This window comes from Crocodylus porosus, unplaced genomic scaffold (assembly GCF_001723895.1).
Source record: "Crocodylus porosus isolate Cpor-Errol unplaced genomic scaffold, CroPor_comp1, whole genome shotgun sequence".
Taxonomy (NCBI): domain Eukaryota; kingdom Metazoa; phylum Chordata; order Crocodylia; family Crocodylidae; genus Crocodylus; species Crocodylus porosus.
This window is the reverse complement of record NW_017728918.1, coordinates 85,387,222-85,408,013: the sequence shown is the minus strand read 5'-3', so window position 1 is coordinate 85,408,013 and position 20,792 is coordinate 85,387,222.

Sequence of the window (20,792 nt, the reverse complement as noted above, 5' to 3'; positions counted from 1 at the left end):
CCCCAGCTGACTTCCTGCCCTTTGGGCAGGGGGCTGGACTCGATGATCTCCCGAGGTCCCTTCCAGCCCTAATGTCTATGAAATCTATGAAATGCACATGCTCGTACACACGCACATATATACACACATACACACAAATAAATTAAGGCATAATTAATGCAATAATCATCAGACAAGTTCCAGAACTGTAACAGGAACTGAATAATTTAGGTGTGAGCTGGCATGAATTATTCAATTGTTACACCTCCATTACTATTATTTCAGAACAGAAACATTGTTCTGAATAACAAACTGAGATCTAACATTATGTAATATTTATGAAATTCCATTGATAAATAGATTTAAAACTGCATGGAAGAAATACTGGTTTTATTTGTCTAAGTACTCTGTACATTTATGCCACTTATAGATTCATAGATGCTAGAGTCGGAAGGGACCTCAGTAGTTCATTGAGTCCAACCCCCTGCCTTGGGCAGGAAAGAGCACTGGGGTCAAACAACCCCAACTAGGTGCTTGTGCAGTCTTCTCTTGAAGACCCCCAAGGTAGGGGAGAGCACCATCTCCCTTGGAAGCCCATTCCACATTCTGGCAACCCTTACCGTAAAGAAGTTCTTTATAATGTCCAACCTAAATCTGCTCTCCATCAATTTGTGGTCATTGTTCCTAATTACTCCAGGGGGTGCCCTAGTAAATAGAGCATCTCCTATTCCCTGCTGCCCTCCCCTGATGAATTTATAGGCAGCCACAAGATCTCTTGCTACAGCTGAAGAGATCTAGGTCCCTCAGGCTCTCCTCGTAGGGCCTTGCCTGCAGGCCTTTAGCCATATGAGTGGCCTTCCTCTGAACCCTCCCAAGGTTCTCTGCATCCCTCTTGAAGTGTGGCACCCAAAACTGGATGCAGTACTTCAACTGCAGCCTGACCAGTGCCTCATAGAGGGGGAGCATCACCTCCCTGAACCTGTTCATTGTGCATCTGCTAATGCATGTTAAAGTACGGTTAGCCTTGTTGATCTCTTTGTCACATTGATGGCTCATGTTCATCTTGGAGTCAGCTGTGCTGCTAAGGTCATAGATTCATAGATTCCAGGGTTAGAGGAGACCTCAGTGGGCCCTCTAGCCCAACCCCCTACCCCTGGCAGGCAAGAAAAGGGTCACCAAACCTGGGATCATGTGATCCCAGCCAGGTGCCTGCCCAGTCTCCTCTTGAAGACCCCAGTATGTGGCGAGCTCCACTTCTCTTGGAAGCCCATTCCAGATCCTGGCAACCCTGACCATGAAGAACTTATTTCTAATGTCCAGTCTAAACCTACTTTCCAGTAGCTTATGGCCATTGTTCCTTGTTATTCCAGGGATCATTGCCTACTTCATGTTGCTCCCCCTTATGAATTTGTATGCCACCACAAGGTCCCATCTCAGCCTTCTCTTGGAGAGGCTGACCAGGTTAAGGTCCCTTAGCCTTTCCTTGTAGGGCCTTCCCTGTAGACCTCCAATCAGCCGAGTGGCTCTTCTTTGGACCCTCTCCAGGTTGTCTGCATCCCACTTGAACTGCAGTGTCCAGAACTGGACGCAGTACTTCAGCTGCAGCCTGACCAGTGTTGTGTAGAGAGGGAGAATCGCCTCCCTGGACCTGTTTGTGAAGCACCTACAGATGCACGATAAGGTGTGATTGGATCTACTGACTACTTCATCACATTGACGACCCATGTTCATCCTGGAATCAACAGTGACTCCAAGATCTCTCTCTGCCTCAGTGATGCTGAGAAGGTCACCCCCCAGCCTACAGGTATGCTGGCAGTTCTTTCTCCTTAGATGCAGCACCTTGCACTTGTCCTTATTGAATTGCATCCTGTTGTTCTCTGCCCACTTCCCCAATGTGTTGAGGTCAGCCTAGATCTGGTTCCTCCTCTCCAAGGTGTTAGCTTCACCCCATATTTTAGTATCATCTGCGAATTTGGACAGGGTGCTTCCCACCCCCTCATCCAGATCACTGATGAAGATGTTGAACAGCACTGGCCCCAAAACTGAGCCCTAAGGGACTCCACTGCACACATCTTTCCAGGCTGACACTGACCCATCCACCACCACCCTTTAAGTGCGACCCTTGAGGCAGTTTGCTACCCAGTCTACCACATAATCATCCATGGCAAATCTCCTCAGTTTATTAATAAGGATGGTATGGGATATCGTGTCAAAGGCCTTCTTGAAGTCCAGGTAGATAATGTCCACTTTGACTCCTGCATCTAAACATTTGGTGGCCTTGTCGTAAAAAGAAACTAGGTTAGTCAGGCAGGACTTGGTTGCTATAAACCCATGTTGCTTGCCCCTCCGCATCACACTAGCCAGCCGGCTCCCACAGATGTGTTCCTTGATAATTTTTTCTAGAATTTTCCCTGGGATAGAGGTATGGCTGACTGGTGTATAGTTCCCCAGATCCTTCTTCCTCCCCTTCTTAAAGATTGGGACATCATTGGCCCTTTTCCAATCCTCTGGGACCTGACCTGAGCACCATGAGTGCCCATATATCTTTGCTAGTGGTTTGGCTATATCACTTGCTAATTCCCTCATTACCCATGGGTGGAGTCCCTCCAGTCCCTTGATTTGAACACAACCAGTCCCTCCAAATGTCCTTTTCCCGTATCAGCACTGACCATTGGTCGGCTGATGCTCCCCTTGTTGATGTCCGTGATGCGTATTGAGGGTGTGTGTAGATTCCTATTTAACAAGACAGAGACAAAAAATTCATTGAAGAGCTCATCCCCCCAACCTGTAAGTGTGTTGGTGGTTCTTTTTGCCCAGGTGCAGCACTTTGCACTTGTCTTGGTTGAACTGCACCCTGTTTTGTTCTGAGCATTTGTCCAATCTGTCCAGATCTGTCTGGATCTGTTCCCCACCCTCTGCTGTGTCAACTTTGCCCCATAATTTGGTATCATCTGCAAACTTCGACAGGGTGCACTCCACACCCTCATCCAAGTCGCTGATGAAGACATTGAATAGCACTGGTCCAAGGACCAAGCCTTATGGGACTCACTGCCCACACCTTTCCAGGCTGATAATGTCCCATCCACCACCGCTCTCTGGGTGCGATCCCTAAGCTAATTTACCACCCACCTGACTGTGTAATCATCCATCACAGCCTGTAAGTTTATTAACGAGAACAGAATGTGATACCGTATCGAAGGCCTTCTTAAAGTCTAGGGAGATGACATTTACCTTGACTCCTGTGCCTAAGCATTTTGTGACCTGGTCATAAAAAGAAACAAGGCTAGTGAGGTAGTGAGCCCATGCTGATTTCCTTTCAGCATTATTTCCCCTGCAGGGCTCCCACAAATATGATCCTTAATGATTTTTTCCAGAGTTTTTCCAAGGATAGAGGTAAGACTAACTAGCCTGTAGTTTCCTGGTTCCTCCCTCCTCCCCTTCTGGAAAATAGGAATTACATTGGCCCTTTTCCAGTCCTTTGGGACCTGACCAGAGCACCATGAGTGCTCCAACAGCTGTGCCATCTGTCTGCTATGACACTGGCCAATTCCTTCAGCACCCTTGGATGAAGTTCACCCGGGCCTGCTGATTTGAACACATCCAGCCCCTCAAAGTGCTCCTTCACTAAGTCTGCGCTAACAGTTGGTGGGTTGGTGTCTCTCCTGTGTTTGTCTATGATCCAACTGGGAGATTTGTCTTGGTCTGTGTCTAGGAATACAGATGCAAATAACTCATTGAAGAGTTCAGCTTTGTTCCCACTCTCTGTCACCAATTGCCCTAGTTTGTCCTGTAGGGGTCCTATGCTATCCTGCACCTTCCTTTTGCTACCTATATACCTGAACAAGGACTTTTTGTTGTCCTTAATTTTTGTCGCTGACCTAAGTTCAAATCATGCTTTGGCTTTCTAACTGATTCCCTACAAGTACAAGCCTCATACTTTAGGCCTGTGTGAGTAGGCAGCTATTCAATCCAGTTTCAGATCCATCTGCTTCAGATGGCAGGGAGCTCCAGATCAGTTTCCAACTTTGATCTGGCCATAGGGTATAATGGCCTCGTGGCCTCAGCAGGGGCCACCACCCCTGCAGCTTTTAGCCCGCTGCGCCTTAATACGCACAGGGTCATCTGTGTCATGAGTTTTGCCTGTCAGCAGCTTGAGGTGCAGTTCCCCCCAAGCCCCTGTACCTATCACCTTGAAACTTTGCAGCGTTGTGGCCTCAGCAGGGGCTACCACCCCTGTGGTGTAACACACACACACGTGAAATGAGTTTTGCTTTCAAGAATTTGGGGTGCAGTGTCCCCCAAACCCCTTTACCTATATTCTTGAAACTTAGCAGGCTTCATGCTCCCAGAAGAGGCTACCACCTCTGCAAGTTTCATCCAAATCAGACAAAAAACAACAAAATTATAAATATTTAATTGATTCCCTATTATACCCTATGGCCAGATCTCTGAAGCGGCTCCAGAGCTTTTCCAAAGCGGTTCGGAAGCTCTGAACTGCTTTGGAAAGCCTAAAAAAACCAGTGTTTTGATCTGGACATGCTGCTTTGGCGTCTGAACCTTCCAAATCTTCTCCAGATCCAAAGCATGGTCCAAAGCCTCTCACAGCCCTTGTATACTCCTCCTTGGTAGCTACCCTGATTCCACAGCCTGTATGCCTCTTTTTTTTTCCCTTAGGCTTTTTTGGACTTCCATGTTCAGCTAAGAGGCTTCTTGCTTCTTGGCCCCTTTGTCCCCTTTTATGCATAATGGGATTGTCTCCTCCTGCACCCGTAGGATCGCTCCCTTGAGGAACGACCACCATTTTGCCAATGCTCTTGAGCTTTAATGCCTCATTAACTAATATCCTGAGCACACTGAAGTTAGTCTTTCTGAAGTCTAGCACTTCAGCCCTGCTGGTTAGCTTACCTACTCTTTGCTGGAAAGTGAATTCAATCAATTGATGGTCACTATCCCCTAAGTTACCTTGTATACCTACAGATTCCCAACGAGGTCATCCCCTGTAGCTAACACCAAGTCCAGCAAGGTGTTTCCCTTAGTGGGACTGTAAACCTCCATTAGGCGTTAGGTGGAGGTCCTGTATGCAGGTTAAGAACCTACTTGAGCAGTTAGATTTGGCTGACTGCTTCTCTCAGCAGATGTCAGGGTAGTTTATCCTGTCATCCATGACACTTACAAATAAATAATCATAAATTACCATTTGGGCTTACTATAAAACACCTTATCTCTACTTAATTTTAAAATTAAGGTAAGTATTTTAAAAATCTGCCAACCCCCACTCCCTTAGAATCATGTTAAATCCCTCCCCACAGAACCTGGTGACATTCAGCAGAGCTTGTCCGGTTGATGCGGTCTGTGGTTCCCCCACTCCACTCCACATGTGACAGAAGTGGGAGTCACAGCTGGAGGTAAGCAGAACAGCCCCGCTGGGCCAGGCCCTGGCTAGTGTGTGCAGCTTCCAGCAGGGCTGTTCCTGGTGTGTCTACAGTCAGCCAGGTGTTGCTTTGCTCCCTTTGCCTCCAGGACTGGCTCCTTCTCCCACTCCTGCCTCTGCTGTGCTGCTCCAGGAGGGTGGCGGGGGCGCAGGAGGGAAGTTCCCACTGGAGGTGTGGGGAGCAGAGCAGCACCAGGAAAAGCCCTGCTGGAAGCTGCATGCACTAGTTGGGGCTTGGGCCAGCAGGCATGGGCTGCCCCAGCAGGAACGGGTGGGGCTTGGCACCATGCCAAGCACCATGGCCCAGATCCAGTCAGTTGGCAGGCCAGATCTGACCCATGGGTTGGGTTTTGCTGTAGACCTACCTAGGAAAAACTGGCCTGTAAGCTAATGGTAATTTTTTCTGAGTAATGGCTTTCGCCAGAAATAACCTCATAAATTGGAAGTCAGATAATAAAGAGGACTTGCTAAAAGAAATCCAGCATATTCAAATATTTTCTTATTCCACTTTGGTTCTGTAAAATGCAAAGTTTTTATTGAAACCCTTTTGTTGTACAAATAGACACCCAGCTTGGAACCCCTCAGATCTGATATAAACTATATCTCAAAGAAACACTCTTTCCGCTACTTACATGAAGTTCTTGCATTAGTTTCTCATCTTTTAATGTGGGATAAAGAATAATTAAACAAATAATGCATGGAGCTTCATAAATGTAATGCATATATAAACAGTGCATTTTGAAGGTGACCAAAACGTGGCTTGTAGCCTATATGCCTACCATGAAATTTTAGCATCCAGTGAAGTGAATTGTTGCTAGTGAAAGCTCATGAATCTCTGATCCAGTTAATCTATAAGGCAAAATAATACTAAGCTTTCTGCATGCAATTCTAAAGCAGTGGGGACCAATTTGTTTTGGCAAGTGTGGCACAAATTAGCCCCACATTCTTCCCAAGTGCCACTCCAAATTACTTTCCCTACCCAAACTGCTGCTCTGCATTCTGCTTCCTGCCCCATCTGTCACTGTGCTGCCTGCCCCTTCCTTGATCTGCCATGTACCATACACAGAGACTGCCTGTGCCACTTCCGGCATACATGCCACAGGTCGGCCATCCCTATTCTAGACCACAGATGACAGGCATCTTTGTTTTAATAGAGGTGAAACCCACAGAGACTATTACCACCAAAATTCAACACTTCATCTTTATATTTAGTGGGAGTACTTGGCTCAATTTTATGCAGATGAGACAGCCCTTGAGGCCAGGCAGGATGCCAAATAGATTTCAGTTGGGCAATGTTTGGGAGTTCCTGGCATACATTATTTTATTCTGGCAAGTTTGTAAAGCAAACAGAGCTGATTGAACTTTTTTCCTCTTCCTCCTGTTAGTTCATGTCAAGATAATACTCACAAGAAAGTCTCCTTCAACTGTATTTTTTTGTGTCACGCATCTTGCTTCTTTGACAGCGCATAGCCCTTCTGCTGACCCCATGTGTAGGGTTACATTTGATTTTCTGTAACATTTTAAAATTGCTCCAGAAACTGTCAATGCTTAGAATTATTTGGTTATCATAAATTGTTAATATTTACTATCTATAGACTGCACATGATATTTAACTGAATAATATACAGGTGTTGCTTATTACAGTCTGCCTACTTAATACCAGAACTTATTAGCCAGGGCATTTTTGGCAACTGGAACTTTCTGAGGAGCCTGTCCTTTCTGAAGATAAAAATGAAATCAGCAAAGTTGAAGCCTTTTATTGATCAATTCTCTAATGCTCAGACCTGGAATCTTCATTTGAGTCTATTTGTGTCCAAGAATTGTATAACCCCTATTCCCCAAGAACAGTAGTTAGTACAAAAAAACTGAAAAGAAATGTATATGCTGCAGTCAATTCACAAATAGAAGAAACACATGTATAATATGCAATAATATAGCTGAAATAAGTGGAGCTCCGTAGTGGCTTAGTAGTCTGTAGAGACAGATTTCTTTCTGGGATCAAAACATGTATTAGTGTTGGATGTATGAAATCTAATATTGTAATTGTTTTCATATAAAAGTACAGGTGCTTAATTAGACTGTAATGGTATATTGATATGAAAAACCAAACGGCATGCAATATTTTCAAAGAATTTTTCATAGCAAATGTAGACGTGATGTGATGTGACATGACCTGACATTCCCCTGCTTTGTTTTACTGTTCACTGCTTCATTTTACCTTTTTAATATCATCATTACTATGTAAACTGGTAGAAAGGATATTGTATGCTTTTAGCCAGAACCTAAGCAGGGTGCATCAGCCTGTGCAGGGCCCTGCCCCCTGGACGCGAGGAAGCCAGTGGCGGATTCGGTGGCGGGGGGGAGGGCGGCATGCCGAGCAGATGGATGTGAAGCTGGTGGTAGTGCGGAGTCACCGTGGCTGCTCTGGCTGGCTCTGCATAGCCCCACAAAGTGCAGGGCCTTGGGTGCTTACCCCAATTTGCAACCCCCCCCAGGGATGGCCTTGCTTTTAGTAAAAGTTACAAATGTTATTTTATTACAAATATTGTTATTGTTTATGCTGCTTGCTGTATTGTTTTAGTGAAAGCTGTAAATAAACTGCTATTATTACTATATAAAATTTATGAAGAACTAGTGCCCTGTTGTCTAAATTTGAACTCATTTAAAAAAACAGTTTAAGTTTGAAAATGTTCATGATTCTTTACAAGCCAAAGGAGTTTAAGTTTATATTATTTTTTAATCAAATTATAGTTAAAAGTTAAAGGTGAAGCATGTCTTGCATTCCAGAACTTGTCTAACTGTATTATGCAGTTAGTCTGATAAAAAGTATTACCCTAAGAAATCCTTGTGTCAGACAAAATTTGATTTTTTATTTGTGGGTGGTCAGCAATCAAAATGGTTTTAAGACTTGAGATTCTCTCTATTTTAAAGAAGTAATGTAGCAGCTTTTCTGAAATCCTAAAAAAAAACTTTGATTTTTAGTTTAACTTTGTTTAAAATCCTGTTACAAATATACTGCTTTATCTTCAGTGGCTATGATAATATTTGCTCTGTCAAAATATTTCATGAACTATTAATTTACATTTTTAAGTATTTGTAGTATTTAATGGGTGTGTTAGCGTACAGATATGTAAAAAATGGCTCCCTGCTTTCAGGAATGTATAATATAAATAAAAATAGTAACACTAATCTAACTATTTTACATGTTTGGATATACAAAAGATAACAAAGAAAAGAACTAATGCCTTATGAAAAAGCTTTAAATCAATCTACAGTAAGCAACCGGCTAAAGTGGCTATATAAGAATTACTTGTGGATAGCACTTAATGCTTTTTTTCATTCTGGGTGTGTTTACTTGAGATGCGTTAATGCACATTCGCCTAATTTAATACGCAGTACAGGCATGCATCTACATGTACACACCATTAATGTGTGCAAATTTAGGTGCGATTAGTTAAAGCACGTTAATGCACTTGTAGATGTGACCTGGCACTAGCTTTAGTGTTAGGTCTATCTAGCCACTAGGGGGCCACCCTGAGTCAGCTCCAGGGCTCCCGGATAGCTGCCTCTCCTGCCCCAGTTTGGGCTACTCTGTAGCAGCCCCTACCTGCAGGCTATAAAAGCCATGGACAAGTCGGGGGGGGGGCACTTTCCCCCCAAGCGGCCAGTCAGCAACTGGAGGGGGGGGTCCTTCCACAGGCAAACGTGTTGACCGGGGGGAAATCCCCCTGCCAGTCATGCAAGCTGGCCTGGAAGCGCCAGCGGCGCACCTGGAAGGGCCATGGGTGCAGCCGGAAGTGCCAGTGGCACTTCTCTTGGCACCCCAACTCCCTGGCCAGCACTCTCATGGGAGGCAGCAGCATTCCCACCTGCCTCCCCCCGCCCATCGCCTAAGTGGAGAATACTGGCTGTGAGGGGGTTCACCAGCGCTCTCAGAGGGTGCATGTTCACTCCCATGCACCTCCTACATATCGCCACTGATAAAAGCCAAATGCTCTTTGGTGCCCTGGGGCACACACATCAGGACCTTAGAGGACTGAAGGCCCTGTGTGTCCCCTGGACAGGACCCAGACTGCTTCTGCCAGTCCTGTCCCCTAGTCGGAGCTCCTGCTTGGGTACAGGTGAGTGTTGCAAAGGGCTGCAACCTGCTGCTCCCCTTGCCCAGCCCTGACATCTCCTTAGGGCTGTTGCCTGCTGTCTCTGGCAACAGGGCCAGCAACTGCTCTCTGCTGCTGCTCACCCCCAGCTGTCTTCTGTCTTTGCAAGTGCTGTGGCACATTTGCCTCTGCCACGCAAATCCCAGTCCCTAGCTATGACTCTTTGCTGAGCACTGCTGGCTGCTGTGTGGGTGGCCACACAGGGACTCTTGTGCTGTTAGCACCACTGTCTACCAGATAATGGGATCATTAAAGCACAATTAAGCCTTAAATGGATGTGAAATATGAAAACACACTAAAGTTTGACTTTATTGATACAACAAATGTTATCTTAGCAGTTTCTATATACAGAGAGAGAAAAAACACTTAGTACAATGATCGCATCTAATCCCAGACATTACTTTGCTCAACAGAAAATGTGGCCAATCAATTCCTAAAAGCAAAGGGTGTGTCATTGGCTGGGATGGTTCAGACAGGTGTTGAAAGCTGGATTTATGATGACACATAATTAACTTCCTTACTGCCCCCTTTTATGCTTTTCTTTAACTTCACTCCTCTGATGACTCTTTGCTTCCAACTGGTTTTCCTGCAGTCAGCATACTGTCCATATTTTATCCTGTCAGCATATTCTTTTGTTCAACAGACCCATCACATGCACACCTCCTAATTTGGTCCTTTATGGGTATCTTAATCTGGGCATTGTTCACTGGTTTCCTCTTACCACCTTTTATTAACATATCCAAACATTTCATCCCTCTGATTCAGCTAGTTAGTGCCAAACTGAGTTAATCTGAGCTGGTAACAAGGCTATTACTATGTTATGTTAGAAAAACCTCTCACCGTGATAGAAAAGAAAAGAAATATCATATGAGCAAACCCAAGGCCATAAGCTGTCTGCAAAAGGCTATAATGGGAGAACTGCTCAAGGCCAGCTGATATTGCAGACACAAGCAAAATGAAAAGTCCAAATAATATCTATATAAAAATGTAAGCAACGGTTAAATAAAGCTAAAGAAATGTTTAAATAATACTATAATTTACCACTCAGGTAGGTGCAATATTAAGCATAAATGTTACAAGCTACCCTAACAGCGGGAGGGAGGGGGTGGGGCCCAGAGGATCAGTGCAGGACACTATATCCTCATCATCCTCCCTGTCAAGGCCCAGCCCCTTCCCTGCCTCTCCTGCCCCACTCTGCCTGGCCCTCCCACACTCCCCTGGCACTGGATCACCCCACCACAGCATGCAGAGATCGGGGACACAGTGCAGAACTTTATTGAGCAGGTGCATGTCCCTGTGGCTGGGTGGTCATGGGCCTCTCACATGCTGAGGAAGGCATCAATGCTGGTAGCAATGCCCTCCTCAGCAGCAGGGGGCAGAGACATGCAGTGCTGCCAAAGGTGGCCCTCCAGGCAGTGGCAGAGATTGTGGGGTAGCTCAGAGTCCCAACTCAGGAGTGCAGGTATGCCCAGGGCACCAGGAGGATCATCATCAGCAGGGCATCATGGTTTAGGCATCCCTCTGCCTGCACAAACCACTCATCGCACACTGCCCAGGGCACAGAGTATCCCATGGTTCTCATCCACGTGGGAGCAAATGAAGGACTTCGAGGCCCTGGGGCACAAGCTCAAGGAGATGGGGGCACAGGTGGTATTCTCCTCTATTCTCCTGGTGAGTAGGCATGGACGGTGACATGAGGCCTGCATTGGCGAGGTCAACCAGCGGTTATGGAACTGGTGCCACCAGGAAGGCCTCGGGTTCCTGGATAATAACCAACACTTTCATGCAGGGGACTTACTTGGGTGGGATGGGCTACGCCTCTCTCCTAAAGGCAAGCGTGTCTTCTCTTCCAGGTTGGCTGATCTTGTGCGGCACGCTTCAAACTAGCTTCACTGGGGGATGGGGCCACAGGAAGATGTGAGGACACCTCCCAACCAAGACAGGTGACATACACAAGGAGTACCCATGTAAGCAGCAGGGGTCCAGATAGTCCTGAGAATTGTGGTGTAGCATACGCACCAATTCAAGGCCTTAAATGCCTCTGTACCAATGCTCGTAGTATGGGGAATAAGCAGAAGGAACTCACTCTTCGGATAGCTAGTTCAAACCCGGACATAATAGGGCTCACAGAAACCTGGTGGGATTCATCTCACAACTGGGTGGTCAACATTAGGGGCTATAGGTTATACAGGCATGATAGAACAGGGAGGAAAGGTGGGGTTGTGGTGCTTTACATCAAAGAGAATTACACATTTTCAACTAGCAAGATGGGGTCAGAGGAGGGGCAGGCTGAAGTGCTCTGGATCAGGATACAGGGAGGTCGTGGGGGAAGGGACTTAATGGTGGGGGTCTACTACAGACCTCCCAACCAATGGGAAGAGCTGGACCGCGAATTCTCAGGTCAGCTTGCAGAGGCACTTAAGGCAAGGGATGTAGTTGTCATGGGTGATCAAAATTACCCAGATATCTGCTGGGAGGAGCAGTCAGCCAGGTTTGACCACTCACAGAGGTTCCTGGCTGAGCTACAGGACCTCCACTTAACCCAAGAGGTGCATAGTCCTATCAGGGAGAATGCCCTTCTGGACCTGGTCCTGGCCACAGGTGACGACCTAGTGAGGGGACTCCAGGTCCTTGACCACCTGGGCGATAGCGATCATCACTTGCTGGAATTCACCATCCAGTGCAGGGTGTCAAGGGCCTGCAGCAAGGCAGTAGCCTTAGACTTTAAGAGCACCAACTTTAATGAGCTGAGGAGATTAGTGGGGGAGGCACTAGGGTCCTGGAGAGTTGGGGAACTGGGTGCCCAAGATGAGTGGTTGTTCCTTAAGGAGATGATACTCAGATCCCAAGGGGCGACAATCCCAACAAGAAGCAAAGGGATAAGAGTGCCAAAAAAAAGGAAGAGAGAGGACCCGGGCAACTATAGACCTGTTGGTCTTACTTCAGTCCCGGGGAAGCTCTTTGAGAAGATTATCAAGGAGCACATCTGTGATGGGCCAGCAATGGGGATGATGCTCAGGGGCAACCAGCATGGTTTAATTAGGGGCAGGTCCTGTCAGACCAACCTGATTGCCTTCTATGATCAGGCCACAAAATTACTGGATGCAGGTGTTGTGGTAGATGTAGTCTTTCTGGACTTCAGGAAGTCCTTTGACACTGTCTCCCACCCCATTCTCATTAAAAAGCTGGGTGACTGTGGCATTGATACTTACACAGTCAGATGGATTGCAAATGGGCTGAGGGGTCGTACTCAGAGAGTGGTGGTGGATGGGTCATTTTTGACTTGGAGGGAAGTGGGCAGTGGGGTCCCCCAGGGCTCAGTTCTCGGACCCGCGCTGTTCAATTTCTTTATTAGTGACTTGGATGATGGGATGAAGAGCAACCTGTTTAAATTCACAGATATCACCAAGATTTGGGGTGAGGTGGGCATGCTAGAAGGGAAGGACAGATTACAGCAGGACCTGGACAGGTTACAGGGGTGGGCAAATGAAAATAGGATGGGATTCAATATTGACAAGTGCAGGATGCTGCACTTGGGCAGCAGGAACCAGCAGCATAGCTATAGGCTGGGGAACACCCTTCTTGAAAGCATGGTGACCGAAAGAGATCTTGGAGTCATTATTGACTCCAAGATGAACATGGGCTGACAATGTGAGGACACGGTCAGTAGGGCTTGTCAGAGCAAAATTTTGATTAGATGCTGCCAACACAGAAGATTGAGACTGACATGCATATTGGACTCTGTGAGTGGAAAGTTCCAAGGCTCACCCAGCCCTTGCCCCCTGGGTGACCTGCGGACCTGTCAATCATTGTTGACCTACTTTCCCCACAGATGCATGCTCAGACTGTGTCAGCTTCTGACTGAGAGCATGCTCAGTCAGAACCTGACATGAGGTAATCTGGCTAGAAATTTCTCTGCGGAGAGCGTTCTGATTGGCCACTAAATTCATATAAAAGTTCAGTGCGCCCCTCCCTCGGGGGGAGATCACGGTAGCTGGAGACAGAGGCTGGTGCTCCAGGGACTCTCGTCCAGTCAGGCTTTAGGGCCTATCAATCTCTTCCCTTGAGCTATTGGCACTTCACGTCCCCTGATTTCTGGTGATTGCGGTTCTGATTTATTGGCTTTCGACCGATTTATTTAACCTTTTGGCTATGATTCGGATCATCCTAACTGCATTGATTCCCTGGTTACTGGACTGTTTTTCGGCTTTGACTTCGACCTCGCTTTCGGATCACCCTTGGTACCTCAACGTGACTCTACTTACCTGGCTTTCGACCTCAGCTTTCATCATCGACTATCCGGTTGTCCATCTTGCACTGGCGTCACGACCCTGGTTATCGACCTACGTGTTACAGTTTTGTCTATTTGATTACTCCCATTTATGAGCTGTTGACCAGCCCTGGGACTAACAACGGGTGGCCGCTTGTTGTGAACCTCGTGGGCCAACAGACCCCTCTGTTGTTTATTGTTTACATCTGTTACTGTAACTGAAGATCCTACCTACGCCATCAAAGCGTAAGTGTAATAAACCATTAATTTGGAACTATAAGCATGCGTGCCACTCAGACTCGACCGCCGCTAATCCCAACCTGTCCGCTTCCAAATTGCCATCACTCGACCAACCAACCGTGACTGAGACCGTGAGCTTGGCTCCCCAGCCGCGGCTCTGGATCCTTGCACAGGGCTAACCGTACCTTGTCCTGCATCCACAGATGAATCACAAGCAGGGCCAAGGAGGTGATCCACCCCCCCTTTGTGACACTGGTCAGGCCGCAGCTTGAGTACTGCATCCAGTTCTGGGCACTGCACTTCAGGAGGGATGTGGACAGCACTGAGAGGGTCCAAAGGAGGGCCACTCGCATGATCTGGGGACAGCAGGGCAGACCCTATGAGGAGAGGCTACAGGACCTTAATCTGTTCAACCTTCACAAGAGAAGGCTGAGGGGGGAACTGGTGGCCATCTATAAACTTACTAGGGCGGACCAGCGGGGTTTGGGAGGCACCTTGTTCACCCGAGTGCTTCCTGGAGTAACAAGGAATAATGGCCATAAATTGCTAGAGGGTAGATTTAGACTAGACATAAGAAGGCACTACTTCACAGTTAGGTTGGCTAGGATCTGGAACCAACTTCCAAGAGAAGCTGCAGCCTACCCTGGGGGTCTTTAAGAGGGTACTCGATGTTTATCTGGCTGGGGTCATTTGAGCCCAGTTTTCTCTCCTGCCCAGGGCAGGGGGTTAGACAAGAAGATCTAAAGGTTCCTTCTGACCCTACATCTATGAATCTATGAATCTATAAATCTATGTGCAGCAGGGGCAAGCCTGGGGCGGAGCAGTGGCATGGGGGAGGCTGGCCTAGGGGCACCTCCCTGGAGAGAGACCCCTTGTGGGGAGGGAAGGGGCATGGCCAGCTCCTCACTCCAGTTGTCTGGGAGCTCCATATCCCCTGATCCTGGGTGTGTTAGTATATTGGAGTGCTTGGCCTGCAGGGAGCAAGGTCTGGAGCTGTGGCATCAGGTGCTGCCAGCACCCTGGCTTGTCCTGTCTGCCCTGGGAAGAGGACAAAGGAGGCAGAGTGCCTGCAGCCAGCACCCCATGGGTGCACCTCAAGGCCACACCTCTGAGGACCTGGAGGTGCCAGACATGGCACCACCAGGGGATTTTGGCCATGTCTCCAGGCAACCAGAGGGGGAGCCCCTGCCCCAGAGCAGCACCAGCCACCATCAGCCAGAGAGAAGCTGCTGTGGTTGCTGCCACCCTCAGAACTGGAATAGGCCAAGGCCAGGGTGCTGGGCACTTGCCCCTGGGCTCTGCCCCCTTGCCCCCCTCCCCCTCAAGGATCAAATGAGTAAGACTGATGTAAATAGTTTGCACTTTGGGAAGTGAGCTTTTTATTGGTGGTGGGTGGGGACAGTGATGAAGGGGCACTATGTGTTGGTGAGGGAGTGGGGAGGGAACTCTGTGGAGGGGGAAAGGGGAGGAACTGGGGTGGGGGTTATAAGAGGAATAAAGTTTTTCTGTTTCACCCATGTGCATGTCCTGAAGGGGTGCTAGGGGGGATAAGGGATAAGGGGTGTGTGGGCAGTGGGGCAGGTGGGCTGGAGCAGGGAGTGCCAGAGGAGGTTGACCAGGGCCTCCCACAGCCAATTCCCTGGCCCCTGCTGACAGGTGCATGGCTGCCTTGGGGCCTGGGCAGGGCGGAAGGATCCAGCAGGACCTGTACTATGGCCAGCAGCAGCAAAGGGCACTGGTCATTGCTGGCAGAGGCAGGTCTGGTGCAACTGGGCACTGGATGCCACTGGCAGGGGCACCAGCAGGGGCAGCCCTGGCATAGGGAGGCAGCGTGGGGAAGGAGAGAGCTGGAACGTGTTGCCCCCATGCTGGACACACAGTTCCTGGCAGGGAAGGGGCTGGCCAGGGATCAGAGTTTCCAAGCTGGCTGCCAAGTGCTGGCAGCTGGGTCTGGCTTCAACGTGGCTGCCAAGTGCTGACAGCCATGTGGCTGGAGGCTGGAGTTCCCCCCGGTGGCCACAGGGGCACATGGCCGGACTGGAGGGACTTGGGACTAAAGTTAGTCCCTAAAGTTAGTCCCAAGTCTCTGTATGTGTAGACACCTGCCAAAAATCACTTAATGCATATTAGCTTAATGCACATTAAATTTAGTTGCACTTATTTGCATGTATAGACGCACTCTTTGGAGAGCTTTTAGCTACTAGGTCAAATATAATACGTTTAGTATTTATATTGCACTTATGGCTACATGTTATTTCCTTCATTTTGCATGTTAGCATCAGTAATAATTTTTAAAATAAATATTGCAAGTAGAATGTGATCCAACACTAAAAACAAACTGAACTATATTAAACTACTATTTTATCCCCTTATATATACTGTATATATCCTTTCCTCACACATGTGTATCCTAAACATTTTCAGATGTAGCACTATCACAAACTGGTCATGGTCTCTGATATAGCCTCCGCCCAAAAAGAAAAAACATGGGACTACTGCCAAAAACTAATTAATTTGAATGTCTCTTTTACTTGTTACCTGGCACTGGAAAAATCACTAATTTTTATATCTTTTTTTCTTACCTTCAGAAAAAAGGAATATCTTTCTCTCTCAGGCTTGTGGTAAGAACTTTTTTCAAATATTTGTCAAAACATAAAGCAATATGTACTAGTAAAATCTAAATACCTTATTTACTCAAATATAAGTTGACTGCTTCAAATAATTAGATTCTATATATTTCTTATAATTTTCTAGGTATAGAATCTAATTATTGGATTTGCCTTGAATTTGTCCCCTTCCACTATTACAGCAAGGAAAATAAATCTGGGAGGTCAGGTAGCCCCTTTGCTCTCTGCTTCCCATCAGCTTTTTCCCCTGGCAGCCCCTTCCTTATCTCCTTACTGTCGGACCCTGCTCTCCTGAGATATTACCTTTCTTTGAAATTGCTACAAGTCTGTGTGATGCTACAGCTAGAAGTATCCTATCACCCAGATATTTCAGCCTGGGGCTTCAGATGCTCCCAAAACCCATGGCAGACATCCTACATGCAAGCCCCAAGCCGAGTGGAACTGGAGTTCAGACGCCCCCCTAGCCAAAAGGCCAATAAGCAAACTAGAAGAAAAGCCCAAAAAGGGAGATATCACCATGAGGTGGTTTTTGACCCAGGTGGTTTTATTTGCCTGGCATGGGAGATGCCTTTCATTTCAGCTTTGGATGACTTGGGGTGTTTGGGGGTTGTCGTAGTGCCACACAGACTTGAACAAATGAGCTCTGCTTAGTCAATAGAATTTGGAACCCATTTGGCTGATTTGACCTGAGACAGAATTTTTAAAAAAATCAGCATTTTTGGCACTAGGGGAGGGTTTTAGAGCTTGATCCAGCCTTTCCAAGTGCTGGCCTGGTATTGCAGTACCTCCAGGCCTGGTGCTTGTTCCCTCCTGGAACCGCCCATTATTTTTAAGGGCCACACACACACAAAAAAAGTTACCCATTAATATGTATGCCTAAAGTGGGACATGTATTTTATAGTCATGCTTACTGTTGGCTGCATTTAATCAACTTCATAGCTGGTTTTTATTACTGAACACATGCTTTTGGCAGCAGTTTAATGACAGACAATGTATTAGGATCATCTGTCATTAAACTTAAACCTAAAACTGGCTGTATTAGGAAGAAATTTTTTTACAGTAAGAGTGGCCAGAGTCTGGAATGGGGTTCCAGGAGAGGTGGTACTATCACCTAACTTGGAGGTCTTCAAGAGGAGGCTTGACATTCACCTGGCTGGGGTCGTCTGACCTTGGTCCTCTTTTCTGCCAGGGTCAGGGGATCAGACACAATGATCCATTGGGTCCCTTCCAACTCTATAACCCATGAATCTATGAATTCAGTGAGATTTCCTTGTATGCAATTGTAAGATGAGGGGCTTTTTTCTGGATAAAACCTCATCTTGTATTTGAGTATATACAACATTATTTTAAAAATCAAATATTGTGATAACTTAAAAGCAGAGGAGTATGCTTTGTATAATGGATGTGAACTGAACTGTGTATAATCACATATGGTGCACATACATGTACACTGAGGTTACTTCAGTGCTCTGTATTTACACCATGTCATTGCAGACTCAATTAATCAAGTCTGCTGGTAATCACCACACTCCAGCAGACTCCAGTCACATGTGTCAGCATCCCCATGCTGAAAAACGGTGGCAAGGTGCTTTAACTAAAGCTTGTTGAATGAGTTTTGTTAAAGCGCCTCCACCGCCATTTTTCAGTGCTGGGGACGCTGATATGCATGGCGGTCCAGGCACTTTAATTACAGTGGCTCTTGGAGCTGCTCTAATTAAAGTGTCCCCTCCCCCCACCTCCTGGAGCATGTGTAGAAATGCTCTATCTGTCTATGTTACTGTAGTAATTATATGTATTTTATAAAAGATGAAACAAAGTTTAAAGTTTGTTTTGGTGATTTTCTCAATTTTTCCATCCATAAAGTGGATGCCAATGCTTATCAATCCTCTTCATAGGAATGTAGTGATAAGTAAGTAGTTTAGTGGCTACAGATGCCTGGCCCACATAACTATGTATATTAATACTAAGTATTATAATACATATAGGGAGTGTTTTACATTTTATATTACTTTTTCCTTTAATTCACAACATGCTATATAATAGGCTTTAGAGGCATATGTAGACAAGATAACAAGATGCTCCTGGGATGATAAGGAATCTATGTGTTTGTTTAAACCAGGTCAAATGCCAAGTTTAAAAAGAAAGTGACTAGGACATAATGACTGTCTGAAAAAGTCAAATAACCCCTGATAACCATGGGCTATAGACTCTAATCCAATCACGTCAAAACCAAAAATGCTCCATGCGGCAGCCATAGGCAGAAGAAGAAAAAGTTTTTTGGGGGGACTGAGCGTGTGAGTCCATGTGCACACACCCCCGCCATGGGAAAGGGGTGGGGAAGGGCCATAGGAGGGAGTGGGGATGGGGCTGTGCCAAGCTGCACTCATGTCAGGCAGGGTCATGGGGCAATCGGAGCCTGGTGGCTCCTCCAGGGGCGTAGGCAGGCAGCTCCTGCCACTGCATGCACCCCAGGGGAGGGGAGACATGTTTTCCCTCCCCCTGGCTCCCCCATGCTGTGCCACTGGATGAGTCACTGTGCTGTGATAGCCCCATGATCCGGCCTGGCTGGGGTCCCATTCACAGCAAATGGGGCCCCTGCTGGGCTAGGTAGTGGGGCAATTGGAGCCCAGTGGATCCTCCAGAGACACAACAACACCAGGGAGCCAAGGGGGGGCATGTGGCCCCTTGATCTGAGCTCTTCCTGCTCCCAGCCTCTGTGCCTTGCTGCCGCTGCTTTGAACGTGGTGCGGTGCAGTGCCATGTGCCTCTCTGCAGTGGCAGGACTCATATGGCACCACACTGTGCCACTTTTGAAGCAGCAGCAGTGAGGCACAGAGGCAGGGAGCAGGCAGAGCCCAGCTTGCAGCTGTGGCCTGCTCTTGCCCTGTGCAAATATCGGCGGGGGCACGTGCCCCACCCCTTGGCTCCCCAGAGCCGCATTGAGCCTCTGGAGGAGTTGCTGGGCTCCAATTGTCCTATGACCTGGCCCAGCTGGGCCCTGCCCAGGCCAGGTTATGGGGCAGGGGTGAATGATTCACCCCTGCCCCTACCCCATTGCCTCCTGCACTTTGGGGGTCTTGATCTATACCACAACCCAAGCACAGGTAAAGAAAGAAACGTACTTGCCTGCTGGGCCAGCTGCAATCCTAGCTGTGCAGGGTATCTGAGTGTGTGCGCCCCTCCCCCTGGTGCAGCAGCCTATAGCTGGGCTGCCCTCCGGCCATACCTGCTGCTCCCTGAGGTTGAGGGGACTGAACCTGGTTATCCCTTCCTTCTATCACCTATGCTGGCAGCTCAGTGCACCCATTCTTTACTGGAGAAGTGCCACCCTAATGATTAGCTAAACATTTCTTGAAATTTGCTCCTAGACTGTGAACAGATTCAAATGCTTTTTTCTATATTATGTAAATGAAAAACTCTAAAACTTTACCATTAATGTGCTAGCTTTAGAACTCAAAGCATTTGCTATAGCACATTTGTAATTGTAACCAACATAACTATAATGGTTCTTTATTTGTTAATATAAGATCATTTTAAAAACATGTCTCAGGTGTGGTAGAAAAACTAATGGACACTTTGGAACATTTAGTTTTATATATCACGTTTAAGGCCACACAGTGAGTGGCAGAACTTGAATAAGATCTTCCCGTACCCTGTTATTTGCTATATACAAAGCAAATACACAAATATATTAATAGATTAGAAATGCGTAAACAAATATCTGCAAGAGCAAAGTTATGAATGACCTTTCCTTGTAATACAGAAACAAGTAACTTTTACTTATCTTACACCTGCACAGTACCATATACCATCAGACATGGCGACTACATTCAGCAATATTTATCTAGGTTGCTTTTCTAGTTAAATTATTCAGCCTTTCCATTTAATTAGTCATACTAGTTTACTTCACCATGAGTAGACAATGACAATGAAAAGGGCCAATGTGGTTCCCATTTTCAAAAACGGAAGGAAGGAGGACCCAGGAAACTATAGGGCAGTTAGTCTTACCTCGATCATGGGTAAGCTTTTTGAGAAAATTATCCTGGCACATGTCCACGAGGGGCCAGCAGGGGAGATTATGTTTAGGG